The sequence below is a fragment of the Pongo pygmaeus genome, chromosome 14 (assembly GCF_028885625.2).
Source record: "Pongo pygmaeus isolate AG05252 chromosome 14, NHGRI_mPonPyg2-v2.0_pri, whole genome shotgun sequence".
NCBI lineage: Eukaryota > Metazoa > Chordata > Mammalia > Primates > Hominidae > Pongo > Pongo pygmaeus.
In genome coordinates, this window is record NC_072387.2 from 101,166,010 (window position 1) to 101,175,246 (window position 9,237).

At 44.1% G+C, this 9,237-nt stretch overlaps 1 long non-coding RNA gene across 1 annotated transcript; it reads left to right on the top strand.

The window, feature by feature from the left end:
* Positions 1 to 2,491: 2,491 nt before the first annotated feature.
* Positions 2,492 to 8,886, top strand: LOC129011561 (uncharacterized). Its single transcript, XR_008493358.2, has 3 exons — positions 2,492 to 4,017; positions 4,398 to 4,469; positions 7,033 to 8,886. It is a non-coding gene; the product is annotated as an uncharacterized LOC129011561 (long non-coding RNA).
* The last annotated feature ends 351 nt before the right edge of the window (positions 8,887 to 9,237 follow it).

A 9,237-nucleotide genomic window follows, 5' to 3' on the forward strand; every position in this document is an offset into this window, starting at 1 on the left:
CAAGTATACCCAAGTGTGGCCCCTAAAATCGGGGAAGATAGGTTTCTCACTAGTAGTGACTTCCAAAAAACATCAAGTTGGCTAAGCTTCAAATTCATTTGGGATTAAAAAGTTTTCAATTATTCTAATTACACTTAAGATAATTTATTAATTTTGAAAGGAAGTATGAGCGAAACCCTTAAAAATAAAATGCAACCTACTAATTCTGAAAGTTTCTGGAATTTCCAAGTCAGTAGGTTTACATGAATTTGCGTCTTCCAAAATCCTGATTACCATAAAAAATGTCTATACATTAAGAATTATTTCTTATACTGTAGTCACAGAAAATAGTTGCTTGTATGTCAGATTTCCACAGAAATGTTGTTAGATATCTAAAAACAGCTTTTTAAAGCTAGTAGTATTTCAATGTTGATTTTAATTGGAAGGAAACTAAGAGATGAATAACTCCTGCTAAGAAACCTGTATATAGGTGGGATTTCCCATGATTCAGAGAGTGTGATGAACAGTCTTACTCACAACATCCCCCCGCCTCAACCATTCTAATTTAAAACAGAAGATAAAGTTTTAAAGAAAAAGGCATTGACATATTAGTCAATGCCGACCAAAAGTAACGTAAAATTAGACTTGTAATAAAATTAGCAGTGTTTTCCTCTTTGAAAGGTTCATAAATGACTATATTACAGAAATATTAGATATTGTAAAATTTCATATTTGGCCATTTATTTTGATTTACACAGCAAGGAATGTCTAGAAACTAGACCCTTAATAAAAAAAAGAGTAGCAAAAGCAAAACTTTAATCCACTATTTTTTATGTCATCACTAGTTTGACAATTGGATTTAAGCAAAGCATGATAAAATGAGTCAAAAAGACAGTAAATGACAATACTGTCAAGGTTTGAATGTCAAAAATTTTAACATTGGGGCATTAAAGACATCCTCTGGTAATGTGTGTTTTACAGTTGACTTGTACAATCACGAACCAGTGATATGTGCTTTGCAGTAGCTACTTACTAGATTTAAACCAATTTAAAATTGCTGTATTTCTCGTAAATGTTATGAATCCTCACTTTTAACAATTGTTTCTGAGAATTCCGGAATTTCCTGAACCACAATGTGAAGAACGAGGTGCTCCTGATTGGGCTTCTTTTCTCAGCTTTGTGGTTGTTTATGAGGTTTTCTGAGCTATGCTATTTCTACTGGAGAACCCAGAGTTCTTACTAAATGCAGCTGGGCATGAGAGGGGAGGCTCAGGTACTGCAGCTGTGAAACCTCTGCTCGGGCATGCGTTTTGGTTTACACGCGGCCAGGTTAAGGAAACACATTGCCACGAAGTGTGCATTCACAAGAGTGTCGGGTGTAATGTATTTATTTCTGGGTCTCAAACGATCTTTGCAGCGAGTAATTCTGTTTCGATGTTAAAGTCACTGGATTTTACTTCTCTGGTTCCGGTTGGCATGGAGCAGGCCCCTAATTACCTCGGAAACCCACCAAGGGCCGGTAAAGTAATAAACTGTGATCGCATCGCGTACACGTCGAGTCCCAGGGAGAGCAGGGCTCCCAGGAAGCCCCGGGAAGCGTTCGCTTCCAGGAGGGTGTGCGGCGCGCGGGGGTCTGCACGCGCGCAGAGCTTGTTAACGGAGGGCGTGCCGGAGGCGTGGCGCGAGGTGTTCGGGCGAGGCGCTCCGCGAGGCAGGCGGCTGTGGGCGGGCCACGGGGGAGCGCGGCCCGGGGAAGGCTGCGCGGCGCCGCCAGCGGCTCCCGGCTCCCGCTCTCCCGGCCGCCAAGAACGAGCCGCCGTGGGCGGGGCCTGCGGTGATTGGCGGGCGGGCGGGGAGGTCGGAAGTACTTTGTTTTTTATGCTAATGAGGGAGTGGGGCTTGTCCGTATTTACGTTGAGGCGGGAGCCGCCGCCCTTCATTCACCCACATGGTCCTTCGAGGTGCCGCCGCCGCCGCCCGACCTGCGCCTTCGCGCCACTTCGCGCCCTCGGGCGAGGCCGAGGGGGTGGGGACGACTCCCGCAGCGCCGCCGGGGCTCGCGCTCCTCCGCGAAGCTCTCCTCGCGGGGCGGGCGGGCCGGCCGGCCGCACCCCCGGCCTGGGGCCTCCGGTCGTAGTAAAGCGCAGGCGGGCGGGGAGGCGGGAGCACGAGCCCGAGGCCGGCCAAGCGAAGATGGTGGCGGCTACTCCTCCTGGTGAGTCGGCCCGCCCCTCCGGCGACGGAGGGAAACCTGTTGTGTGCGGCCCGGGTCTGGCGGGCGGGGCGGAGCGGCCCGGGGCGGACTGGCCCGGGGCAGCGTGGCGGCGGCGGCGTGGCCGGGGCGGGTCTCGGCCGTTGGCCGCCCCGGCGTGTGGCAGCCGCATCTGGCTGCCCCCTCGCCTCGCCCGCGGGCTGGCCGAGGGCAGGGGAGGGCAGGGCAGGGCCGGGGCGGGAGGGTGGGAGGGGGCGGCGTGCGCGTGGCGGCCGCGCCCGGGACCCGCGCGGACCCTGCCTGGGCCGATCCGAAGGCGGGTGGGCAGACGGCGAACACAATGGCCCCTCGGAGAGAGGACGTGCGAGGCCCGTGCCTTCTCTGGGGCCCGGGGCGCGCGCGGGGCGTGGGGTCTCTGGGTAGGAAAGTTTCTCCCGAGGGCGAGAGTTAAAGCGCCTCCAGAACAAAGCGGCGGCGGCGGCGGCACATGGGGCAGGCCGCGGGCCGGGAGGGGGCGCGCCCACGAGGTACCTGCGCGCCAGCGGGCGGCGTGGCGTGGGCGGGAGCCCGCGGTTCCCCAAACTTTGTACGCGCGAGGGTGGGCAGAGGGGCGCCGAGATCGGCGCGGCCTGGGCGCCACCCCCACTCCGCGTGGGCTTTGTTAGCCCGCGTGGGCAGCCTCGGGGCGGGGCCCGCAACTTCCCCGCCGTGGCCCTCGGAGGAGGCCGCAGCCGGCCTCGGCTGCGGCGTGGAGCCGCCTGCGCCCGGCCGCTTGCTGGGAGTGTGGCGCGGGAGGGCCGGCCCGGCTCGGCGGGAGCGGCGTCCCCGCCGCCATGTTCCTGCGGGGCGGGCTGCACGGGGGTGAGGGCGGGGGACATGGCGGCGACTGCGCGCCGCCGCCGATTGTTCCCGTCTTAGGCCTCGGGCCGCGTGCGACGGGCACCGCGGCCGCGGAGCCCCCGCCCCTCTGGGCCGGGCTCGGGGGGGCTGGGGGACACAAAGGAGGGGCGGCGCGCCCGCGTCCCCGCCGCACTCGGGCCTCGGCGCCGCCGGTCGCCGCGCGGCTGCCGCCGGGAAACGGGTTGGGGGGGGGTGCCGCGTCCGGCGGGGCCTGACTCTGACCCGCCGCCCCCTGGCGGCTACGCGGAGAATAGCAGGGCCGCGCTCCCCCTTGTGAGACATGTGCTGCCGGCCCGGGCTCCATGAGCGTGGCGGGCACTTTGCAGTCTCGGGTGTTCTTGCCCGGTCTTCTGTTCCTAAACTGCAGCAAAGGGAGAAGAAACTGAAAAAGGCAGGCTCGTCGTTGCAATATCACCAAAAGAGAAAATTAACGGCATGCCATCAGGACCACAGCAGTTGGAGAAACAACTCTTTATCCCGGCTTGCAGCCACGAGGTCTTGATTGGGGGAGGGGTGGTGAAGAATAGTCTGGGCTGGTTTTTTTCTTTTCCTTTTACTGGAGCTGTACAGTGGAGTCGGTGATTGCTGCTGATCATAATCAAGTATTTTAGGAGCTTATTTAGCCATGTATCTGATAGCTAAGGATTTTTCAACTTTATTCTCTTACGCATTTTTCAACTATACATTATTGGGCTTTTAAATCCTGCTAGTATTGCTCGACTCTTACTCTCACAAATGGATGGAATTAATTGCTGTTAGGAGGTTGGAAAATAGCAAATATAGATTTGGACGGTGGTAGTAATTTTGAGCAAATAATGTTTTATCTTTTTTTCCTTATTTTCCCCTACTCCAGTCATACACGTGGACCTAACTGCACCAGTAGCTTTTCTGAGGATACTTGCTGAAAAGGAAGTTTTCTGGAATGGGTAAGTGTATTCTGATTTTCTTGAACTTTTTTAAAAACAAATTTTTCTTGCTATTAAAGTTGAATAAATAGGATTGGTTTCTTAGAGAGTAAAAGTGTTTCTTACTTTAGAAAATGTACCTTTTCTAAAAAACTAACTCATTAAGTACGGATTTGCTAATTTTAAGGTAGTAAAATTACAGTGTAAATATTCCTGTACATCTTTGGAAACTGGCTTATGCAGTTTACGAAATATAATTTTAGACCCTCTTTTAAGTTGGGTGATAAAGTAGATATAACCTGAGATGATAGATTTAAACAGGATATTTACGTTCTGCTACAATTGACTGATAACACTTGAAATGTAGTCTGAACAGTAATTTTGTTAATCATTTCATCAAGTATTTGCTAAGTGGAAGCCAGAAGAGGAGGAAAATGTTTTGCCACGTGGGATGTGAAGATTTCCTCTAAAAGGTACACATGGACTAAATTGCCCTTAAATGTTCCAAAATTAGTTCTTATTTATTTGCAGTCTCATTTTGTTTTGTTTTTTTTCTCTATGTATCAATCCATTTGGGAGAGGCCAGCCATTGGAAGAGCCACCACTTCCAGTGCTAGTTGGATGGTTGGTTATGACTGCCTTCTGTAAAGAATTCTTAAGGCATAAATACATGTCTAAATGGACCTCATATCTTTGAGATAATTAAACTAATTTTCTCTTCCCCATTAGGGATTATGCTGAATTTGTATGGTTTATAGTTGTTAGAGTTTGAGGTGTTAATTCTAATTATCTATTTCAAATTTAGCAGGAAAAAAGAGAACATCACCTTGTAAAACTGAAGATTGTGACCAGTCAGAATAATGTCAAAGTGCTTACAGTGCAGGTAGTGATACGTGCATCTACTGCAGTGAAGGCACTTGTAGCATTATGGTGACAGCTGCCTCGGGAAGCCAAGTTGGGCTTTAAAGTGCAGGGCCTGCTGATGTTGAGTGCTTTTTGTTCTAAGGTGCATCTAGTGCAGATAGTGAAGTAGATTAGCATCTACTGCCCTAAGTGCTCCTTCTGGCATAAGAAGTTATGTATTCATCCAATAATTCAAGCCAAGCAAGTATATAGGTGTTTTAATAGTTTTTGTTTGCAGTCCTCTGTTAGTTTTGCATAGTTGCACTACAAGAAGAATGTAGTTGTGCAAATCTATGCAAAACTGATGGTGGCCTGCTATTTCCTTCAAATGAATGATTTTTACTAATTCTGTGTACTTTTATTGTGTCGATGTAGAATCTGCCTGGTGTATCTGATGTGACAGCTTCTGTAGCACTAAAGTGCTTATAGTGCAGGTAGTGTTTAGTTATCTACTGCATTATGAGCACTTAAAGTACTGCTAGCTGTAGAACTCCAGCTTCGGCCTGTCGCCCAATCAAACTGTCCTGTTACTGAACACTGTTCTATGGTTAGTTTTGCAGGTTTGCATCCAGCTGTGTGATATTCTGCTGTGCAAATCCATGCAAAACTGACTGTGGTAGTGAAAAGTCTGTAGAAAAGTAAGGGAAACTCAAACCCCTTTCTACACAGGTTGGGATCGGTTGCAATGCTGTGTTTCTGTATGGTATTGCACTTGTCCCGGCCTGTTGAGTTTGGTGGGGATTGTGACCAGAAGATTTTGAAAATTAAATATTACTGAAGATTTCGACTTCCACTGTTAAATGTACAAGATACATGAAATATTAAAGAAAATATGTAACTTTTTGTTTAAATACATCTTGTCTTGTTTTCATTCAAAAACATTTCACTTTTGGGGTTGCGTGTCAGATTTGGCCGTATAAATTCTGACTATATTTTTTGTTGTTAGATTTATTTGGCTGTTAAGTATTGTGATGTGACTAAACATACCGTATACCTGATGATCATCTGTAAAGTTAGAATATACCTTTTTGCTTTCTTTGGAGTTAGTGTTATTCCAGGATATTTTACTTAATCTAAAAGTTAATTTATGTTGCTCATATATTACTCAAGTATTTAAATTTAGAGAGAATGCCGCTCTGTTTAAAGCAATGTGTAAAGATGGGTTTTTTTAAGCATGGAATTTAGGGTGGGGGTACAATTTGTTTCTATTAAGCAAGTACTAGTTTACCAATACATGAGTAACTGAAGTGTAACTGTTGAATGCTTGTATACTAGTTTTTCTTTCTGATTGTCGGTGATTTATAAGCTATAAATGACCAAGGTCCTCAGACTGCTTTTAGCATCTGCAACTTAAAAAAAAGGGAGTTAGAAAAAGAACAAATGCTAAATAGAGTAACAGTTAAATGTATGTGTACACTCTTCCCAAATGCCAAGAGTGCAGCGGTGGGGTGAGATTCAGATATTCATTTATTTCTAAGTCTGCAGTTAACATTTATGTTCCCTACTCCCCATGTAAGCCAGACTTTGGCAACAGTGGTAGTTGATTCCATGCTTATTTGACTTAAAGTCACTGAAGTGGAAACTAAGAAGTGGCAGTTAGTGTTTTATCCAACATTTCTGCCTTCTCTCTTTTCTTCATGTGTTTTTGTCTCTAGCCTGTGTGTATATTTGTAGAATAATGTGGGATACCTGAATAATAGATTTAAAAGGACCAAGTGGTAAAATTGGACCCAAGCCGAAGTACAGGCAAACTTGATGTTTGAAAAATAAGTTTTGAGAAATGTCATTGTATTTTGGAGTAAAAGAGGCTGTCTTAGTAATAAGAAATAAACTTCCATAACACTAGGTTAGACCACCCAATAAATCTAGAAATCAGCTTTTAAAAATATTGTGTGAAGTCTAACAAAAGTTTTCACCTCTAATGTGTTCTTTAAGAAATTTAAGGAACTTTAATCTTGGATTCCTGAATAGAAAGGTGAGCATTCCATCATTCTGGAGTTGATGAAAAGATAAATTTTCAGGATGTGAAATGAACAGTGATTTATAAAATGGAAATCAAATTGTACATAAGCAGAGTTCTTAAGCTTTTTGAATTGAAGGAGACCTAATAATTGTGTCTTTTTGATTATTTAGTGACAAACATGGCTTTAAAACTATGCTTAAAAAGTTCCGGCCGGATGCAGTGGTTCACACCTATAATCCTAGCACTTGGGGAGGCTGAGGCAGATGGATTACCTGAGGTCAGGAGTTCGAGACCAACCTGGCCGACATGGTGAAACGCCGTCTCTACTAAAAATACAAAAAATTAGCCAGGTGCAGTGGCGTGTGCCTGTAATCCCAGCTACTCTGGAGGCTGAGGCAGGAGAATCACCTGAACCTGGGAGATGGAGGTTTCAGTGAGCTGAGATCCTGCCACTGCATTCCAGCCTGGGCGCAAGACCAAGACTTCAACGCGAAAAAAAAAAAGTTTCAAAATACAGCATGGTCTGGTAGTTCGCAAAATGGTGTGCTGTGGTTATAAGTGAGGAAAGTATTTTGTTTTACATTTGTCAGAATATATCATTTTATTTTAAAGCTTTTGGTGAGATATACTAGCAGTTTTTTAAAAAAATGGAACAGTGTGATAGGAAGCCTGCTGGATGATTCCTTAAATATTCTAAAATGTAAGTCAAATATGTTTTAATAACAAAGACTTAAATGGCTTTTCTCCCTAGAGACTGAAACTGTAGTTTCATTGTGTTCAGAACTTAATTGGGCTTGAACTGAGATTTAAATCTAATAAACAAGTTAATAAGTGTGTTCTGTTTTGTTGTGGGTTTGGTAGTGATCTGTGGTTCTATAGGGTTTAATAGGAATTGCTTTTGATTTGTTTCTGGCTTTAGAATGTGAGGCAAATTTTACATTCTTGGTTCTATTAAGATTTTCTTAGGCATGCTAACATGCCAACAAAAAGCCATGTAAGTATTGTATAAAAAGATTCACATTGTTAATTTAGCCATTTTGAAATTCATATGAGTGAACAAGTTGATAATGGCCTCATCTCTGACCTGAGAAGAAACAGCTTTGACCTTTGTTCTTAAAATGCTTTAACCTTGAAGTTGCTTGAGACTTAAGAGGTCATGTTGCTTTAGGTTTAATAAATAGCCTTAACTATTTGGAGGGGAAAAAAATGGGTCAACATTTTTTTTTTTTTTTTGGCGTTTGCATGTACAACTTTCTATTTTTAGCATATATTTGGAAAGAAAGCACTTAACATTTTAGGAATTCTTTTTAAAGCTGCTTGCAAAGTATTGGTGATTTTACTGAAAACTTTTGAAATCTTCATTTTACAGGCAGACCTGTCTAACTACAAGCCAGACTTGGGTTTTCTCCTGTAGTTTGAAGACACACTGACTCCTGACAAAATGCAACCTGCAGCTTCCTGGAGAACAACTCAGTGTCATGTTAAAGTTTATTATGTAATTAATGATACACTGTTTAATTGACAGTTCTGCATAGTTTGCCTAACTTTAGAGAATTAAGAGCCTCTCAACTGAGCAGTAAAGGTAAGGAGAGCTCAATCTACACAGAGCCAGTTTTTGGTGTTTGATGGAAATAAGATCATCATGCCCACTTGAGACTTCAGATATTCTTTAGCTTAGTGGTTGTATGAGTTACATTCTTACTAAAGTCGAAATTAATGTAGTTTCTGCCTTCATACATTTCATATGTGGTATTAGTTTTAAAGGGTCATTAGGAAAATGCACATATTCTGTGAATTTTAAGACCCATAGAAAAGTTGTTGAAGAATGCTTAATTTTCTTTATCCAGTAATGTAAACACAGAGACACAGCATTGAGATGTGCCTAGTTCTGTATTTACAGTTTGGTCTGGCTGTTTGAGTTCTAGTGCCTTTTATGTTAATAAATAAAATACTGCATTTTAAAGGTGTTAAGAAAATGTCCAGAATGAGCATATTGAAATAAAAACTTCAAGGTTATTATTGCAGTTTTTATGGCGTTTTTGTTTTGTCACTACAGATGGTCTAAAGGTTACTTATTAATTAATTGGGGAAGTGGAGACAAAGTTTATCTGGATTCTCTTATTTAACTTTCATTACCTGTGAAATATGTATTTGTATTCTTACTTTACATATGAGATCAGAAGTTCATTTTCAAGCAGAATGGAAAGGTGGTAAATGGACTCTGAATTAAAATGTCAGTATTTTAAAAGGTTATCCTCTGCCTAGTATTTTTATGGAATCTGACAAGTTCTCAGATCACACTTGAGTTTCCTTAAATCTTGATAAGTCAGAAGCATCTTCATTTTGTTTATATTATACACATGTTAGTAAGGTGG